The sequence below is a fragment of the Danio rerio genome, chromosome 13, assembly GCF_049306965.1.
Source record: "Danio rerio strain Tuebingen ecotype United States chromosome 13, GRCz12tu, whole genome shotgun sequence".
In the NCBI taxonomy this organism is placed as follows: domain Eukaryota; kingdom Metazoa; phylum Chordata; class Actinopteri; order Cypriniformes; family Danionidae; genus Danio; species Danio rerio.
The window spans coordinates 17293094-17309764 of NC_133188.1; positions in this window are offsets into that span (position 1 = coordinate 17293094).

Sequence of the window (16671 nt, forward strand, 5' to 3'; positions counted from 1 at the left end):
TTTATCATGTTTAACAGTGCATGAAATGTTATCTAAAACAAAAAGAATAATGCATTTTAGTGGCTGGATCTGGTTTTATCACATTCTGAATTGAACGTTGAAAATGAGCTTTTCAGAGCCAGCAGAGGTCAAAATAAGCAGTAATGCAAACTCAGTCAGAGACATAGATTTTCACTTGCAACTTGCTTTAACATGTTTAACAGTGCATGAAATGTTGTCTAAAACAAAAAGAAAATGCTTTTTAGTGGCTGGATCTGGTTTTTATCACATTCTGAATTGAACGTTGAAAATGAGCTTTTCAGAGCCAGCAGAGGACAAAATAAGCAGTAATGCAAACTCAGTCATAGACATAGATTTTCACTTGCAACTTGCTTTAACATGTTTAACAGTGCATGAAATGTTGTCTAAAACAAAAAGAATGATGCATTTTAGTGGCTGGATCTGGTTTTATCACTTTCTGAATTCAACGTTGAAAATGAGCTTTTCAGAGCCAGCAGAGGTCAAAATAAGCAGTAATGCAAACTCAGTCGTAGACATAGATTTTCACTTGCAACTTGCTTTAACATGTTTAACAGTGCATGAAATGTTGTCTAAAACAAAAAAGAATGATGCATTTTATGGCTGGATCTGTTTTTATCACTTTCTGAATTGGACGTTGAAAATGAGCTTATCTCAGCCAGCAGAGAGGTCAAATCACAGTAATGCAAACTCAGTCAGAGACATAGATTTTCACTTGCAACTTGCTTTAACATGTTTAACAGTGCATGAAATGTTGTCTAAAACAAAAAAGAATGATGCCTTTTATGGCTGGATCTTTTTTTATTACTTTCTGAATTGGACGTTGAAAATGAGCTTATCTCAGCCAGCAGAGAGGTCAAATCACAGTAATGCAAACTCAGTCAGAGACATAGATTTTCACTTGCAACTTGCTTTAACATGTTTAACAGTGCATGAAATGTTGTCTAAAACAAAAAGATAATGCTTTTTAGTGGCTGGATCTGGTTTTTATCACATTCTGAATTGAACGTTGAAAATGAGCTTTTCAGAGCCAGCAGAGGACAAAATAAGCAGTAATGCAAACTCAGTCATAGACATAGATTTTCACTTGCAACTTGCTTTAACATGTTTAACAGTGCATGAAATGTTGTCTAAAACAAAAAGAATGATGCATTTTAGTGGCTGGATCTGGTTTTATCACTTTCTGAATTCAACGTTGAAAATGAGCTTTTCAGAGCCAGCAGAGGTCAAAATAAGCAGTAATGCAAACTCAGTCGTAGACATAGATTTTCACTTGCAACTTGCTTTAACATGTTTAACAGTGCATGAAATGTTGTCTAAAACAAAAAAGAATGATGCATTTTATGGCTGGATCTGTTTTTATCACTTTCTGAATTGGACGTTGAAAATGAGCTTATCTCAGCCAGCAGAGAGGTCAAATCACAGTAATGCAAACTCAGTCAGAGACATAGATTTTCACTTGCAACTTGCTTTAACATGTTTAACAGTGCATGAAATGTTGTCTAAAACAAAAAAGAATGATGCATTTTATGGCTGGATCTTTTTTTATTACTTTCTGAATTGGACGTTGAAAATGAGCTTATCTCAGCCAGCAGAGAGGTCAAATCACAGTAATGCAAACTCAGTCAGAGACATAGATTTTCACTTGCAACTTGCTTTAACATGTTTAACAGTGCATGAAATGTTGTCTAAAACAAAAAGATAATGCTTTTTAGTGGCTGGAACTGGTTTTATCACATTCTGAATTGAACGTTGAAAATGAGCTTTTCAGAGCCAGCAGAGGTCAAAATAAGCAGTAATGCAAACTCAGTCAGAGACATAGATTTTCACTTGCAACTTGCTTTAACATGTTTAACAGTGCATGAAATGTTGTCTAAAACAAAAAGATAATGCTTTTTAGTGGCTGGAACTGGTTTTATCACATTCTGAATTGAACGTTGAAAATGAGCTTTTCAGAGCCAGCAGAGGTCAAAATAAGCAGTAATGCAAACTCAGTCATAGACATAGATTTTCACTTGCAACTTGCTTTAACATGTTTAACAGTGCATGAAATGTTGTCTAAAACAAAAAGAAAATGCTTTTTAGTGGCTGGAACTGGTTTTATCACATTCTGAATTGAACGTTGAAAATGAGCTTTTCAGAGCCAGCAGAGGTCAAAATAAGCAGTAATGCAAACTCAGTCATAGACATAGATTTTAACTTGCAACTTGCTTTAACATGTTTAACAGTGCATGAAATGTTATCTAAAACAAAAAGAATTATGCATTTTAGTGGCTGGATCTGGTTTTATCACATTCTGTATTGGACGTTGAAAATGAGCTTTTCAGAGCCAGCAGAGGTCAAAATAAGCAGTAATGCAAACTCAGTCATAGACATAGATTTTCACTTGCAACTTGCTTTAACATATTTAACAGTGCATGAAATGTTGTCTAAAACAAAAAGAAAATGCTTTTTAGTGGCTGGGACTGGTTTTATCACATTCTGAATTGAACGTTGAAAATGAGCTTTTCAGAGCCAGCAGAGGTCAAAATAAGCAGTAATGCAAACTCAGTCATAGACATAGATTTTCACTTGCAACTTGCTTTAACATGTTTAACAGTGCATGAAATGTTGTCTAAAACAAAAAGAATGATGCATTTTAGTGGCTGGATCTGGTTTTATCACTTTCTGAATTCAACGTTGAAAATGAGCTTTTCAGAGCCAGCAGAGGTCAAAATAAGCAGTAATGCAAACTCAGTCGTAGACATAGATTTTCACTTGCAACTTGCTTTAACATGTTTAACAGTGCATGAAATGTTGTCTAAAACAAAAAGAAAATGCTTTTTAGTGGCTGGAACTGGTTTTATCACATTCTGAATTGAACGTTGAAAATGAGCTTTTCAGAGCCAGCAGAGGTCAAAATAAGCAGTAATACAAACTCAGTCAGAGACAAAGATTTTCACTTGCAACTTGCTTTAACATGTTTAACAGTGCATGAAATGTTGTCTAAAACAAAAAGAAAATGCTTTTTAGTGGCTGGAACTGGTTTTATCACATTCTGAATTGAACGTTGAAAATGAGCTTTTCAGAGCCAGCAGGGGTCAAAATAAGCAGTGATGCAAACTCAGTCATAGACATAGATTTTCACTTGCAACTTTCTTAAACATATTTAACAGTGCATGAAATGTTGTCTAAAACAAAAAGAAAATGCTTTTTAGTGGCTGGAACTGGTTTTATCAGATTCTGAATTGAACGTTGAAAATTAGCTTTTCAGAGCCAGCAGAGGTCAAAATAAGCAGTAATGCAAACTCAGTCAGAGACATAGATTTTCACTTGCAACTTGCTTTAACATGTTTAACAGTGCATGAAATGTTGTCTAAAACAAAAAGATAATGCTTTTTAGTGGCTGGAACTGGTTTTATCACATTCTGAATTGAACGTTGAAAATGAGCTTTTCAGAGCCAGCAGAGGTCAAAATAAGCAGTAATGCAAACTCAGTCATAGACATAGATTTTCACTTGCAACTTGCTTTAACATGTTTAACAGTGCATGAAATGTTGTCTAAAACAAAAAGAAAATGCTTTTTAGTGGCTGGAAATGGTTTTATCACATTCTGAATTGAACGTTGAAAATGAGCTTTTCAGAGCCAGCAGAGGTCAAAATAAGCAGTAATGCAAACTCAGTCGTAGACATAGATTTTCACTTGCAACTTGCTTTAACATGTTTAACAGTGCATGAAATGTTGTCTAAAACAAAAAGATAATGCTTTTTAGTGGCTGGAACTGGTTTTATCACATTCTGAATTGAACGTTGAAAATGAGCTTTTCAGAGCCAGCAGAGGTCAAAATAAGCAGTAATGCAAACTCAGTCATAGACATAGATTTTAACTTGCAACTTGCTTTATCATGTTTAACAGTGCATGAAATGTTATCTAAAACAAAAAGAATAATGCATTTTAGTGGCTGGATCTGGTTTTATCACATTCTGAATTGAACGTTGAAAATGAGCTTTTCAGAGCCAGCAGAGGTCAAAATAAGCAGTAATGCAAACTCAGTCATAGACATAGATTTTCACTTGCAACTTGCTTTAACATGTTTAACAGTGCATGAAATGTTGTCTAAAACAAAAAGAAAATGCTTTTTAGTGGCTGGAAATGGTTTTATCACATTCTGAATTGAACGTTGAAAATGAGCTTTTCAGAGCCAGCAGAGGTCAAAATAAGCAGTAATGCAAACTCAGTCAGAGACATAGATTTTCACTTGCAACTTGCTTTAACATGTTTAACAGTGCATGAAATGTTGTCTAAAACAAAAAGAAAATGCTTTTTAGTGGCTGGATCTGGTTTTTATCACATTCTGAATTGAACGTTGAAAATGAGCTTTTCAGAGCCAGCAGAGGTCAAAATAAGCAGTAATGCAAACTCAGTCATAGACATAGATTTTCACTTGCAACTTGCTTTAACATGTTTAACAGTGCATGAAATGTTGTGTAAAACAAAAAGAATGATGCATTTTAGTGGCTGGATCTGGTTTTATCACTTTCCGAATTCAACGTTGAAAATGAGCTTTTCAGAGCCAGCAGAGGTCAAAATAAGCAGTAATGCAAACTCAGTCGTAGACATAGATTTTCACTTGCAACTTGCTTTAACATGTTTAACAGTGCATGAAATGTTGTCTAAAACAAAAAGAAAATGCTTTTTAGTGGCTGGATCTGGTTTTTATCACATTCTGAATTGAACGTTGAAAATGAGCTTTTCAGAGCCAGCAGAGGTCAAAATAAGCAGTAATGCAAACTCAGTCATAGACATAGATTTTCACTTGCAACTTGCTTTAACATGTTTACCAGTGCATGAAATGTTGTCTAAAACAAAAAGAATGATGCATTTTAGTGGCTGGATCTGGTTTTATCACTTTCTGAATTCAACGTTAAAAATGAGCTTTTCAGAGCCAGCAGAGGTCAAAATAAGCAGTAATGCAAACTCAGTCGTAGACATAGATTTTCACTTGCAACTTGCTTTAACATGTTTAACAGTGCATGAAATGTTGTCTAAAACAAAAAGAAAATGCTTTTTAGTGGCTGGAACTGGTTTTATCACATTCTGAATTGGACGTTGAAAATGAGCTTTTCAGAGCCAGCAGAGGTCAAAATAAGCAGTAATGCAAACTCAGTCAGAGACAAAGATTTTCACTTGCAACTTGCTTTAACATGTTTAACAGTGCATAAAATGTTGTCTAAAACAAAAAGAAAATGCTTTTTAGTGGCTGGAACTGGTTTTATCACATTCTGAATTGAACGTTGAAAATGAGCTTTTCAGAGCCAGCAGAGGTCAAAATAAGCAGTGATGCAAACTCAGTCATAGACATAGATTTTCACTTGCAACTTTCTTAAACATATTTAACAGTGCATGAAATGTTGTCTAAAACAAAAAGAAAATGCTTTTTAGTGGCTGGAACTGGTTTTATCAGATTCTGAATTGAACGTTGAAAATGAGCTTTTCAGAGCCAGCAGAGGTCAAAATAAGCAGTAATGCAAACTCAGTCATAGACATAGATTTTCACTTGCAACTTGCTTTAACATGTTTAACAGTGCATGAAATGTTGTCTAAAACAAAAAGAAAATGCTTTTTAGTGGCTGGAAATGGTTTTATCACATTCTGAATTGAACGTTGAAAATGAGCTTTTCAGAGCCAGCAGAGGTCAAAATAAGCAGTAATGCAAACTCAGTCAGAGACAAAGATTTTCACTTGCAACTTGCTTTAACATGTTTAACAGTGCATGAAATGTTGTCTAAAACAAAAAGAAAATGCTTTTTAGTGGCTGGAACTGGTTTTATCACATTCTGAATTGAACGTTGAAAATGAGCTTTTCAGAGCCAGCAGAGGTCAAAATAAGCAGTGATGCAAACTCAGTCATAGACATAGATTTTCACTTGCAACTTTCTTAAACATATTTAACAGTGCATGAAATGTTGTCTAAAACAAAAAGAAAATGCTTTTTAGTGGCTGGAACTGGTTTTATCACATTCTGAATTGAACGTTGAAAATGAGCTTTTCAGAGCCAGCAGAGGTCAAAATAAGCAGTAATGCAAACTCAGTCAGAGACATAGATTTTCACTTGCAACTTGCTTTAACATGTTTAACAGTGCATGAAATGTTGTCTAAAACAAAAAGATAATGCTTTTTAGTGGCTGGAACTGGTTTTATCACATTCTGAATTGAACGTTGAAAATGAGCTTTTCAGAGCCAACAGAGGTCAAAATAACCAGTAATGCAAACTCAGTCATAGACATAGATTTTAACTTGCAACTTGCTTTAACATGTTTAACAGTGCATGAAATGTTATCTAAAACAAAAAGAATAATGCATTTTAGTGGCTGGATCTGGTTTTATCACTTTCTGAATTCAACGTTGAAAATGAGCTGTTCTCAGCCAGCAGAGGTCAAAATAAGCAGTAATGCAAACTCAGTCAGAGACATAGATTTTCACTTGCAACTTGCTTTAACATGTTTAACAGTGCATGAAATGTTATCTAAAACAAAAAGAATAATGCATTTTAGTGGCTGGATCTGGTTTTATCACTTTCTGAATTCAACGTTGAAAATGAGCTGTTCTCAGCCAGCAGAGGTCAAAATAAGCAGTAATGCAAACTCAGTCAAAGACATAGATTTTCACTTGCAACTTGCTTTAACATGTTTAACAGTGCATGAATTGTTGTCTAAAACAAAAAGAAAATGCTTTTTAGTGGCTGGAAATGGTTTTATCACATTCTGAGTTGAACGTTGAAAATGAGCTTTTCAGAGCCAGCAGAGGTCAAAATAAGCAGTAATGCAAACTCAGTCAGAGACAAAGATTTTCACTTGCAACTTTCTTAAACATATTTAACAGTGCATGAAATGTTGTCTAAAACAAAAAGAAAATGTTTTTTAGTGGCTGGAACTGGTTTTATCACATTCTGAATTGAACGTTGAAAATTAGCTTTTCAGAGCCAGCAGAGGTCAAAATAAGCAGTAATGCAAACTCAGTCAGAGACATAGATTTTCACTTGCAACTTGCTTTAACATGTTTAACAGTGCATGAAATGTTGTCTAAAACAAAAAGATAATGCTTTTTAGTGGCTGGAACTGGTTTTATCACATTCTGAATTGAACGTTGAAAATGAGCTTTTCAGAGCCAGCAGAGGTCAAAATAAGCAGTAATGCAAACTCAGTCATAGACATAGATTTTAACTTGCAACTTGCTTTAACATGTTTAACAGTGCATGAAATGTTATCTAAAACAAAAAGAATAATGCATTTTAGTGGCTGGATCTGGTTTTATCACATTCTGTATTGGACGTTGAAAATGAGCTTTTCAGAGCCAGCAGAGGTCAAAATAAGCAGTAATGCAAACTCAGTCATAGACATAGATTTTCACTTGCAACTTGCTTTAACATGTTTAACAGTGCATGAAATGTTGTCTTAAACAAAAAGAAAATGCTTTTTAGTGGCTGGATCTGGTTTTTATCACATTCTGAATTGAACGTTGAAAATGAGCTTTTCAGAGCCAGCAGAGGTCAAAATAAGCAGTAATGCAAACTCAGTCATAGACATAGATTTTCACTTGCAACTTGCTTTAACATGTTTAACAGTGCATGAAATGTTGTCTAAAACAAAAAGAATGATGCATTTTAGTGGCTGGATCTGGTTTTATCACTTTCTGAATTCAACGTTAAAAATGAGCTGTTCTCAGCCAGCAGAGGTCAAAATAAGCAGTAATGCAAACTCAGTCAGAGACATAGATTTTCACTTGCAACTTGCTTTAACATGTTTAACAGTGCATGAATTGTTGTCTAAAACAAAAAGAAAATGCTTTTTAGTGGCTGGAAATGGTTTTATCACATTCTGAATTGAACGTTGAAAATGAGCTTTTCAGAGCCAGCAGAGGTCAAAATAAGCAGTGATGCAAACTCAGTCATAGACATAGATTTTCACTTGCAACTTGCTTTAACATGTTTAACAGTGCATGAAATGTTGTCTAAAACAAAAAGAAAATGCTTTTTAGTGGCTGGAACTGGTTTTATCACATTCTGAATTGAACGTTGAAAATGAGCTTTTCAGAGCCAGCAGAGGTCAAAATAAGCAGTGATGCAAACTCAGTCATAGACATAGATTTTCACTTGCAACTTTCTTAAACATATTTAACAGTGCGTGAAATGTTGTCTAAAACAAAAAGAAAATGCTTTTTAGTGGCTGGAACTGGTTTTATCACATTCTGAATTGAACGTTGAAAATGAGCTTTTCAGAGCCAGCAGAGGTCAAAATAAGCAGTAATGCAAACTCAGTCAGAGACATAGATTTTCACTTGCAACTTGCTTTAACATGTTTAACAGTGCATGAAATGTTGTCTAAAACAAAAAGATAATGCTTTTTAGTGGCTGGAACTGGTTTTATCACATTCTGAATTGAACGTTGAAAATGAGCTTTTCAGAGCCAGCAGAGGTCAAAATAAGCAGTAATGCAAACTCAGTCATAGACATAGATTTTAACTTGCAACTTGCTTTATCATGTTTAACAGTGCATGAAATGTTATCTAAAACAAAAAGAATAATGCATTTTAGTGGCTGGATCTGGTTTTATCACATTCTGAATTGAACGTTGAAAATGAGCTTTTCAGAGCCAGCAGAGGTCAAAATAAGCAGTGATGCAAACTCAGTCATAGACATAGATTTTCACTTGCAACTTGCTTTAACATGTTTAACAGTGCATGAAATGTTGTCTAAAACAAAAAGAAAATGCTTTTTAGTGGCTGGAACTGGTTTTATCACATTCTGAATTGAACGTTGAAAATGAGCTTTTCAGAGCCAGCAGAGGTCAAAATAAGCAGTGATGCAAACTCAGTCATAGACATAGATTTTCACTTGCAACTTTCTTAAACATATTTAACAGTGCGTGAAATGTTGTCTAAAACAAAAAGAAAATGCTTTTTAGTGGCTGGAACTGGTTTTATCACATTCTGAATTGAACGTTGAAAATGAGCTTTTCAGAGCCAGCAGAGGTCAAAATAAGCAGTAATGCAAACTCAGTCAGAGACATAGATTTTCACTTGCAACTTGCTTTAACATGTTTAACAGTGCATGAAATGTTGTCTAAAACAAAAAGATAATGCTTTTTAGTGGCTGGAACTGGTTTTATCACATTCTGAATTGAACGTTGAAAATGAGCTTTTCAAGAGTTCACACTTAGCTGATGATTTACAAAGCTTATTTGGCATGCTGTCCCGGGAGAGAGCCCCGAGCTCAAGGGCTCCTCGAGCCCGGGGCTTCCTCCCGTTGGCAGAGCAAGAAGGGAGCCTGAGCTCGGTGGATCTCAGAACTCCCCTGCCGCTGTAGCTAAGGGAACGTAAGGAATTAGACCAGCTTGATTGTTAAGTATGTTGAATGTCTTTGGATGGTGGGAGGAAACCGGAGAGCCCGGGGAAAACCCACGCGGACACGGGAAGGACATACAAACTCCCCACAGAAACACTCACCGGTCCTATCGAACTAGGACCGGCAGTATTCTTGCTGTGTGGTTCACAGTGCTAACCTCTGGACCGCCGTGCCGCCCAATTACAGGTAAAGGAGGAGAATAGGGGAGGAGGGGGGTTTCTTCCAAACGAAGATAAAGTGAACTGAAAACTTAGACTATTTATGGTGCCTTAGGGCTCAAATGATTGGAAGATTAGTGATTAGCAAATGCGAGACTGGACGTGATAAATCATAAGCACGTGATCCTTTCGAAATTAGTTTATGAATAAACTTCACTTCAGAGCCAGCAGAGGTCAAAATAAGCAGTAATGCAAACTCAGTCATAGACATAGATTTTAACTTGCAACTTGCTTTATCATGTTTAACAGTGCATGAAATGTTATCTAAAACAAAAAGAATAATGCATTTTAGTGGCTGGATCTGGTTTTATCACATTCTGAATTGAACGTTGAAAATGAGCTTTTCAGAGCCAGCAGAGGTCAAAATAAGCAGTAATGCAAACTCAGTCAGAGACATAGATTTTCACTTGCAACTTGCTTTAACATGTTTAACAGTGCATGAAATGTTGTCTAAAACAAAAAGAAAATGCTTTTTAGTGGCTGGATCTGGTTTTTATCACATTCTGAATTGAACGTTGAAAATGAGCTTTTCAGAGCCAGCAGAGGTCAAAATAAGCAGTAATGCAAACTCAGTCATAGACATAGATTTTCACTTGCAACTTGCTTTAACATGTTTAACAGTGCATGAAATGTTGTCTAAAACAAAAAGAATGATGCATTTTAGTGGCTGGATCTGGTTTTATCACTTTCTGAATTCAACGTTGAAAATGAGCTTTTCAGAGCCAGCAGAGGTCAAAATAAGCAGTAATGCAAACTCAGTCGTAGACATAGATTTTCACTTGCAACTTGCTTTAACATGTTTAACAGTGCATGAAATGTTGTCTAAAACAAAAAGAAAATGCTTTTTAGTGGCTGGAACTGGTTTTATCACATTCTGAATTGGACGTTGAAAATGAGCTTTTCAGAGCCAGCAGAGGTCAAAATAAGCAGTAATGCAAACTCAGTCAGAGACAAAGATTTTCACTTGCAATTTGCTTTAACATGTTTAACAGTGCATGAAATGTTGTCTAAAACAAAAAGAAAATGCTTTTTAGTGGCTGGAACTGGTTTTATCACATTCTGAATTGAACGTTGAAAATGAGCTTTTCAGAGCCAGCAGAGGTCAAAATAAGCAGTGATGCAAACTCAGTCATAGACATAGATTTTCACTTGCAACTTTCTTAAACATATTTAACAGTGCATGAAATGTTGTCTAAAACAAAAAGAAAATGCTTTTTAGTGGCTGGAACTGGTTTTATCAGATTCTGAATTGAACGTTGAAAATTAGCTTTTCAGAGCCAGCAGAGGTCAAAATAAGCAGTAATGCAAACTCAGTCATAGACATAGATTTTCACTTGCAACTTGCTTTAACATGTTTAACAGTGCATGAAATGTTGTCTAAAACAAAAAGAAAATGCTTTTTAGTGGCTGGAAATGGTTTTATCACATTCTGAATTGAACGTTGAAAATGAGCTTTTCAGAGCCAGCAGAGGTCAAAATAAGCAGTAATGCAAACTCAGTCAGAGACAAAGATTTTCACTTGCAACTTGCTTTAACATGTTTAACAGTGCATGAAATGTTGTCTAAAACAACAAGAAAATGCTTTTTAGTGGCTTGAACTGGTTTTATCACATTCTGAATTGAACGTTGAAAATGAGCTTTTCAGAGCCAGCAGAAGTCAAAATAAGCAGTGATGCAAACTCAGTCATAGACATAGATTTTCACTTGCAACTTTCTTAAACATATTTAACAGTGCATGAAATGTTGTCTAAAACAAAAAGAAAATGCTTTTTAGTGGCTGGAACTGGTTTTATCACATTCTGAATTGAACGTTGAAAATGAGCTTTTCAGAGCCAGCAGAGGTCAAATAAGCAGTAATGCAAACTCAGTCAGAGACATAGATTTTCACTTGCAACTTGCTTTAACATGTTTAACAGTGCATGAAATGTTGTCTAAAACAAAAAGATAATGCTTTTTAGTGGCTGGAACTGGTTTTATCACATTCTGAATTGAACGTTGAAAATGAGCTTTTCAGAGCCAGCAGAGGTCAAAATAACCAGTAATGCAAACTCAGTCATAGACATAGATTTTAACTTGCAACTTGCTTTAACATGTTTAACAGTGCATGAAATGTTATCTAAAACAAAAAGAATAATGCATTTTAGTGGCTGGATCTGGTTTTATCACTTTCTGAATTCAACGTTGAAAATGAGCTTTTCAGAGCCAGCAGAGGTCAAAATAAGCAGTAATGCAAACTCAGTCAGAGACATAGATTTTCACTTGCAACTTGCTTTAACATGTTTAACAGTGCATGAATTGTTGTCTAAAACAAAAAGAAAATGCTTTTTAGTGGCTGGAAATGGTTTTATCACATTCTGAATTGAACGTTGAAAATGAGCTTTTCAGAGCCAGCAGAGGTCAAAATAAGCAGTGATGCAAACTCAGTCATAGACATAGATTTTCACTTGCAACTTCCTAAACATATTTAACAGTGCATGAAATGTTGTCTAAAACAAAAAGAAAATGCTTTTTAGTGGCTGGAACTGGTTTTATCACATTCTGAATTGAACGTTGAAAATGAGCTTTTCAGAGCCAGCAGAGGTCAAAATAAGCAGTAATGCAAACTCAGTCAGAGACATAGATTTTCACTTGCAACTTGCTTTAACATGTTTAACAGTGCATGAAATGTTGTCTAAAACAAAAAGATAATGCTTTTTAGTGGCTGGAACTGGTTTTATCACATTCTGAATTGAACGTTGAAAATGAGCTTTTCAGAGCCAGCAGAGGTCAAAATAAGCAGTAATGCAAACTCAGTCATAGACATAGATTTTCACTTGCAACTTGCTTTAACATGTTTAACAGTGCATGAAATGTTGTCTAAAACAAAAAGAAAATGCTTTTTAGTGGCTGGATCTGGTTTTATCACATTCTGAATTGAACGTTGAAAATGAGCTTTTCAGAGCCAGCAGAGGTCAAAATAAGCACTAATGCAAACTCAGTCATAGACATAGATTTTCACTTGCAAATTGCTTTAACATGTTTAACAGTGCATGAATTGTTGTCTAAAACAAAAAGAAAATGCTTTTTAGTGGCTGGAACTGGTTTTATCACATTCTGAATTGAACGTTGAAAATGAGCTTTTTAGAGCCAGCAGAGGTCAAAATAAGCAGTGATGCAAACTCAGTCATAGACATAGATTTTCACTTGCAACTTTCTTAAACATATTTAACAGTGCATGAAATGTTGTCTAAAACAAAAAGAAAATGCTTTTTAGTGGCTGGAACTGGTTTTATCACATTCTGAATTGAACGTTGAAAATTAGCTTTTCAGAGCCAGCAGAGGTCAAAATAAGCAGTAATGCAAACTCAGTCAGAGACATAGATTTTCACTTGCAACTTGCTTTAACATGTTTAACAGTGCATGAAATGTTATCTAAAACAAAAAGAATAATGCATTTTAGTGGCTGGAACTGGTTTTATCACATTCTGAATTGAACGTTGAAAATGAGCTTTTCAGAGCCAGCAGAGGTCAAAATAAGCAGTAATGCAAACTCAGTCATAGACATAGATTTTCACTTGCAACTTGCTTTAACATGTTTAACAGTGCATGAAATGTTGTCTAAAACAAAAAGAATGATGCATTTTAGTGGCTGGATCTGGTTTTATCACTTTCTGAATTCAACGTTGAAAATGAGCTGTTCTCAGCCAGCAGAGGTCAAAATAAGCAGTAATGCAAACTCAGTCAGAGACATAGATTTTCACTTGCAACTTGCTTTAACATGTTTAACAGTGCATGAATTGTTGTCTAAAACAAAAAGAAAATGCTTTTTAGTGGCTGGAAATGGTTTTATCACATTCTGAATTGAACGTTGAAAATGAGCTTTTCAGAGCCAGCAGAGGTCAAAATAAGCAGTGATGCAAACTCAGTCATAGACATAGATTTTCACTTGCAACTTGCTTTAACATGTTTAACAGTGCATGAAATGCTGTCTAAAACAAAAAGAAAATGCTTTTTAGTGGCTGGAACTGGTTTTATCACATTCTGAATTGAACGTTGAAAATGAGCTTTTCAGAGCCAGCAGAGGTCAAAATAAGCAGTGATGCAAACTCAGTCATAGACATAGATTTTCACTTGCAACTTTCTTAAACATATTTAACAGTGCATGAAATGTTGTCTAAAACAAAAAGAAAATGCTTTTTAGTGGTTGGAACTGGTTTTATCACATTCTGAATTGAACGTTGAAAATTAGCTTTTCAGAGCCAGCAGAGGTCAAAATAAGCAGTAATGCAAACTCAGTCAGAGACATAGATTTTCACTTGCAACTTGCTTTAACATGTTTAACAGTGCATGAAATGTTGTCTAAAACAAAAAGATAATGCTTTTTAGTGGCTGGAACTGGTTTTATCACATTCTGAATTGAACGTTGAAAATGAGCTTTTCAGAGCCAGCAGAGGTCAAAATAAGCAGTAATGCAAACTCAGTCATAGACATAGATTTTAACTTGCAACTTGCTTTAACATGTTTAACAGTGCATGAAATGTTATCTAAAACAAAAAGAATAATGCATTTTAGTGGCTGGATCTGGTTTTATCACATTCTGTATTGGACGTTGAAAATGAGCTTTTCAGAGCCAGCAGAGGTCAAAATAAGCAGTAATGCAAACTCAGTCATAGACATAGATTTTCACTTGCAACTTGCTTTAACATGTTTAACAGTGCATGAAATGTTGTCTAAAACAAAAAGAATGATGCATTTTAGTGGCTGGATCTGGTTTTATCACTTTCTGAATTCAACGTTGAAAATGAGCTGTTCTCAGCCAGCAGAGGTCAAAATAAGCAGTAATGCAAACTCAGTCATAGACATAGATTTTCACTTGCAACTTGCTTTAACATGTTTAACAGTGCATGAAATGTTGTCTAAAACAAAAAGAAAATGCTCTTTAGTGGCTGGAAATGGTTTTATCACATTCTGAATTGAACGTTGAAAATGAGCTTTTCAGAGCCAGCAGAGGTCAAAATAAGCAGTAATGCAAACTCAGTCAGAGACATAGATTTTCACTTGCAACTTGCTTTAACATGTTTAACAGTGCATGAAATGTTGTCTAAAACAAAAAGAAAATGCTTTTTAGTGGCTGGAACTGGTTTTATCACATTTTGAATTGAACGTTGAAAATGAGCTTTTCAGAGCCAGCAGAGGTCAAAATAAGCAGTGATGCAAACTCAGTCATAGACATAGATTTTCACTTGCAACTTTCTTAAACATATTTAACAGTGCGTGAAATGTTGTCTAAAACAAAAAGAAAATGCTTTTTAGTGGCTGGAACTGGTTTTATCACATTCTGAATTGAACGTTGAAAATGAGCTTTTCAGAGCCAGCAGAGGTCAAAATAAGCAGTAATGCAAACTCAGTCAGAGACATAGATTTTCACTTGCAACTTGCTTTAACATGTTTAACAGTGCATGAAATGTTGTCTAAAACAAAAAGATAATGCTTTTTAGTGGCTGGAACTGGTTTTATCACATTCTGAATTGAACGTTGAAAATGAGCTTTTCAGAGCCAGCAGAGGTCAAAATAAGCAGTAATGCAAACTCAGTCATAGACATAGATTTTAACTTGCAACTTGCTTTATCATGTTTAACAGTGCATGAAATGTTATCTAAAACAAAAAGAATAATGCATTTTAGTGGCTGGATCTGGTTTTATCACATTCTGAATTGAACGTTGAAAATGAGCTTTTTAGAGCCAGCAGAGGTCAAAATAAGCAGTAATGCAAACTCAGTCAGAGACATAGATTTTCACTTGCAACTTGCTTTAACATGTTTAACAGTGCATGAAATGTTGTCTAAAACAAAAAAAAAATGCTTTTTAGTGGCTGGATCTGGTTTTTATCACATTCTGAATTGAACGTTGAAAATGAGCTTTTCAGAGCCAGCAGAGGTCAAAATAAGCAGTAATGCAAACTCAGTCATAGACATAGATTTTCACTTGCAACTTGCTTTAACATGTTTAACAGTGCATGAAATGTTGTCTAAAACAAAAAGAATGATGCATTTTAGTGGCTGGATCTGGTTTTATCACTTTCTGAATTCAACGTTGAAAATGAGCTTTTCAGAGCCAGCAGAGGTCAAAATAAGCAGTAATGCAAACTCAGTCGTAGACATAGATTTTCACTTGCAACTTGCTTTAACATGTTTAACAGTGCATGAAATGTTGTCTAAAACAAAAAGAAAATGCTTTTTAGTGGCTGGAACTGGTTTTATCACATTCTGAATTGGACGTTGAAAATGAGCTTTTCAGAGCCAGCAGAGGTCAAAATAAGCAGTAATGCAAACTCAGTCACAGACAAAGATTTTCACTTGCAATTTGCTTTAACATGTTTAACAGTGCATGAAATGTTGTCTAAAACAAAAAGAAAATGCTTTTTAGTGGCTGGAACTGGTTTTATCACATTCTGAATTGAACGTTGAAAATGAGCTTTTCAGAGCCAGCAGAGGTCAAAATAAGCAGTGATGCAAACTCAGTCATAGACATAGATTTTCACTTGCAACTTTCTTAAACATATTTAACAGTGCATGAAATGTTGTCTAAAACAAAAAGAAAATGCTTTTTAGTGGCTGGAAATGGTTTTATCACATTCTGAATTGAACGTTGAAAATGAGCTTTTCAGAGCCAGCAGAGGTCAAAATAAGCAGTAATGCAAACTCAGTCAGAGACATAGATTTTCACTTGCAACTTGCTTTAACATGTTTAACAGTGCATGAAATGTTGTCTAAAACAAAAAGAAAATGCTTTTTAGTGGCTGGAACTGGTTTTATCACATTCTGAATTGAACGTTGAAAATGAGCTTTTCAGAGCCAGCAGAGGTCAAAATAAGCAGTGATGCAAACTCAGTCATAGACATAGATTTTCACTTGCAACTTTCTTAAACATATTTAACAGTGCGTGAAATGTTGTCTAAAACAAAAAGAAAATGCTTTTTAGTGGCTGGAACTGGTTTTATCACATTCTGAATTGAACGTTGAAAATGAGCTTTTCAGAGCCAGCAGAGGTCAAAATAAGCAGTAATGCAAACT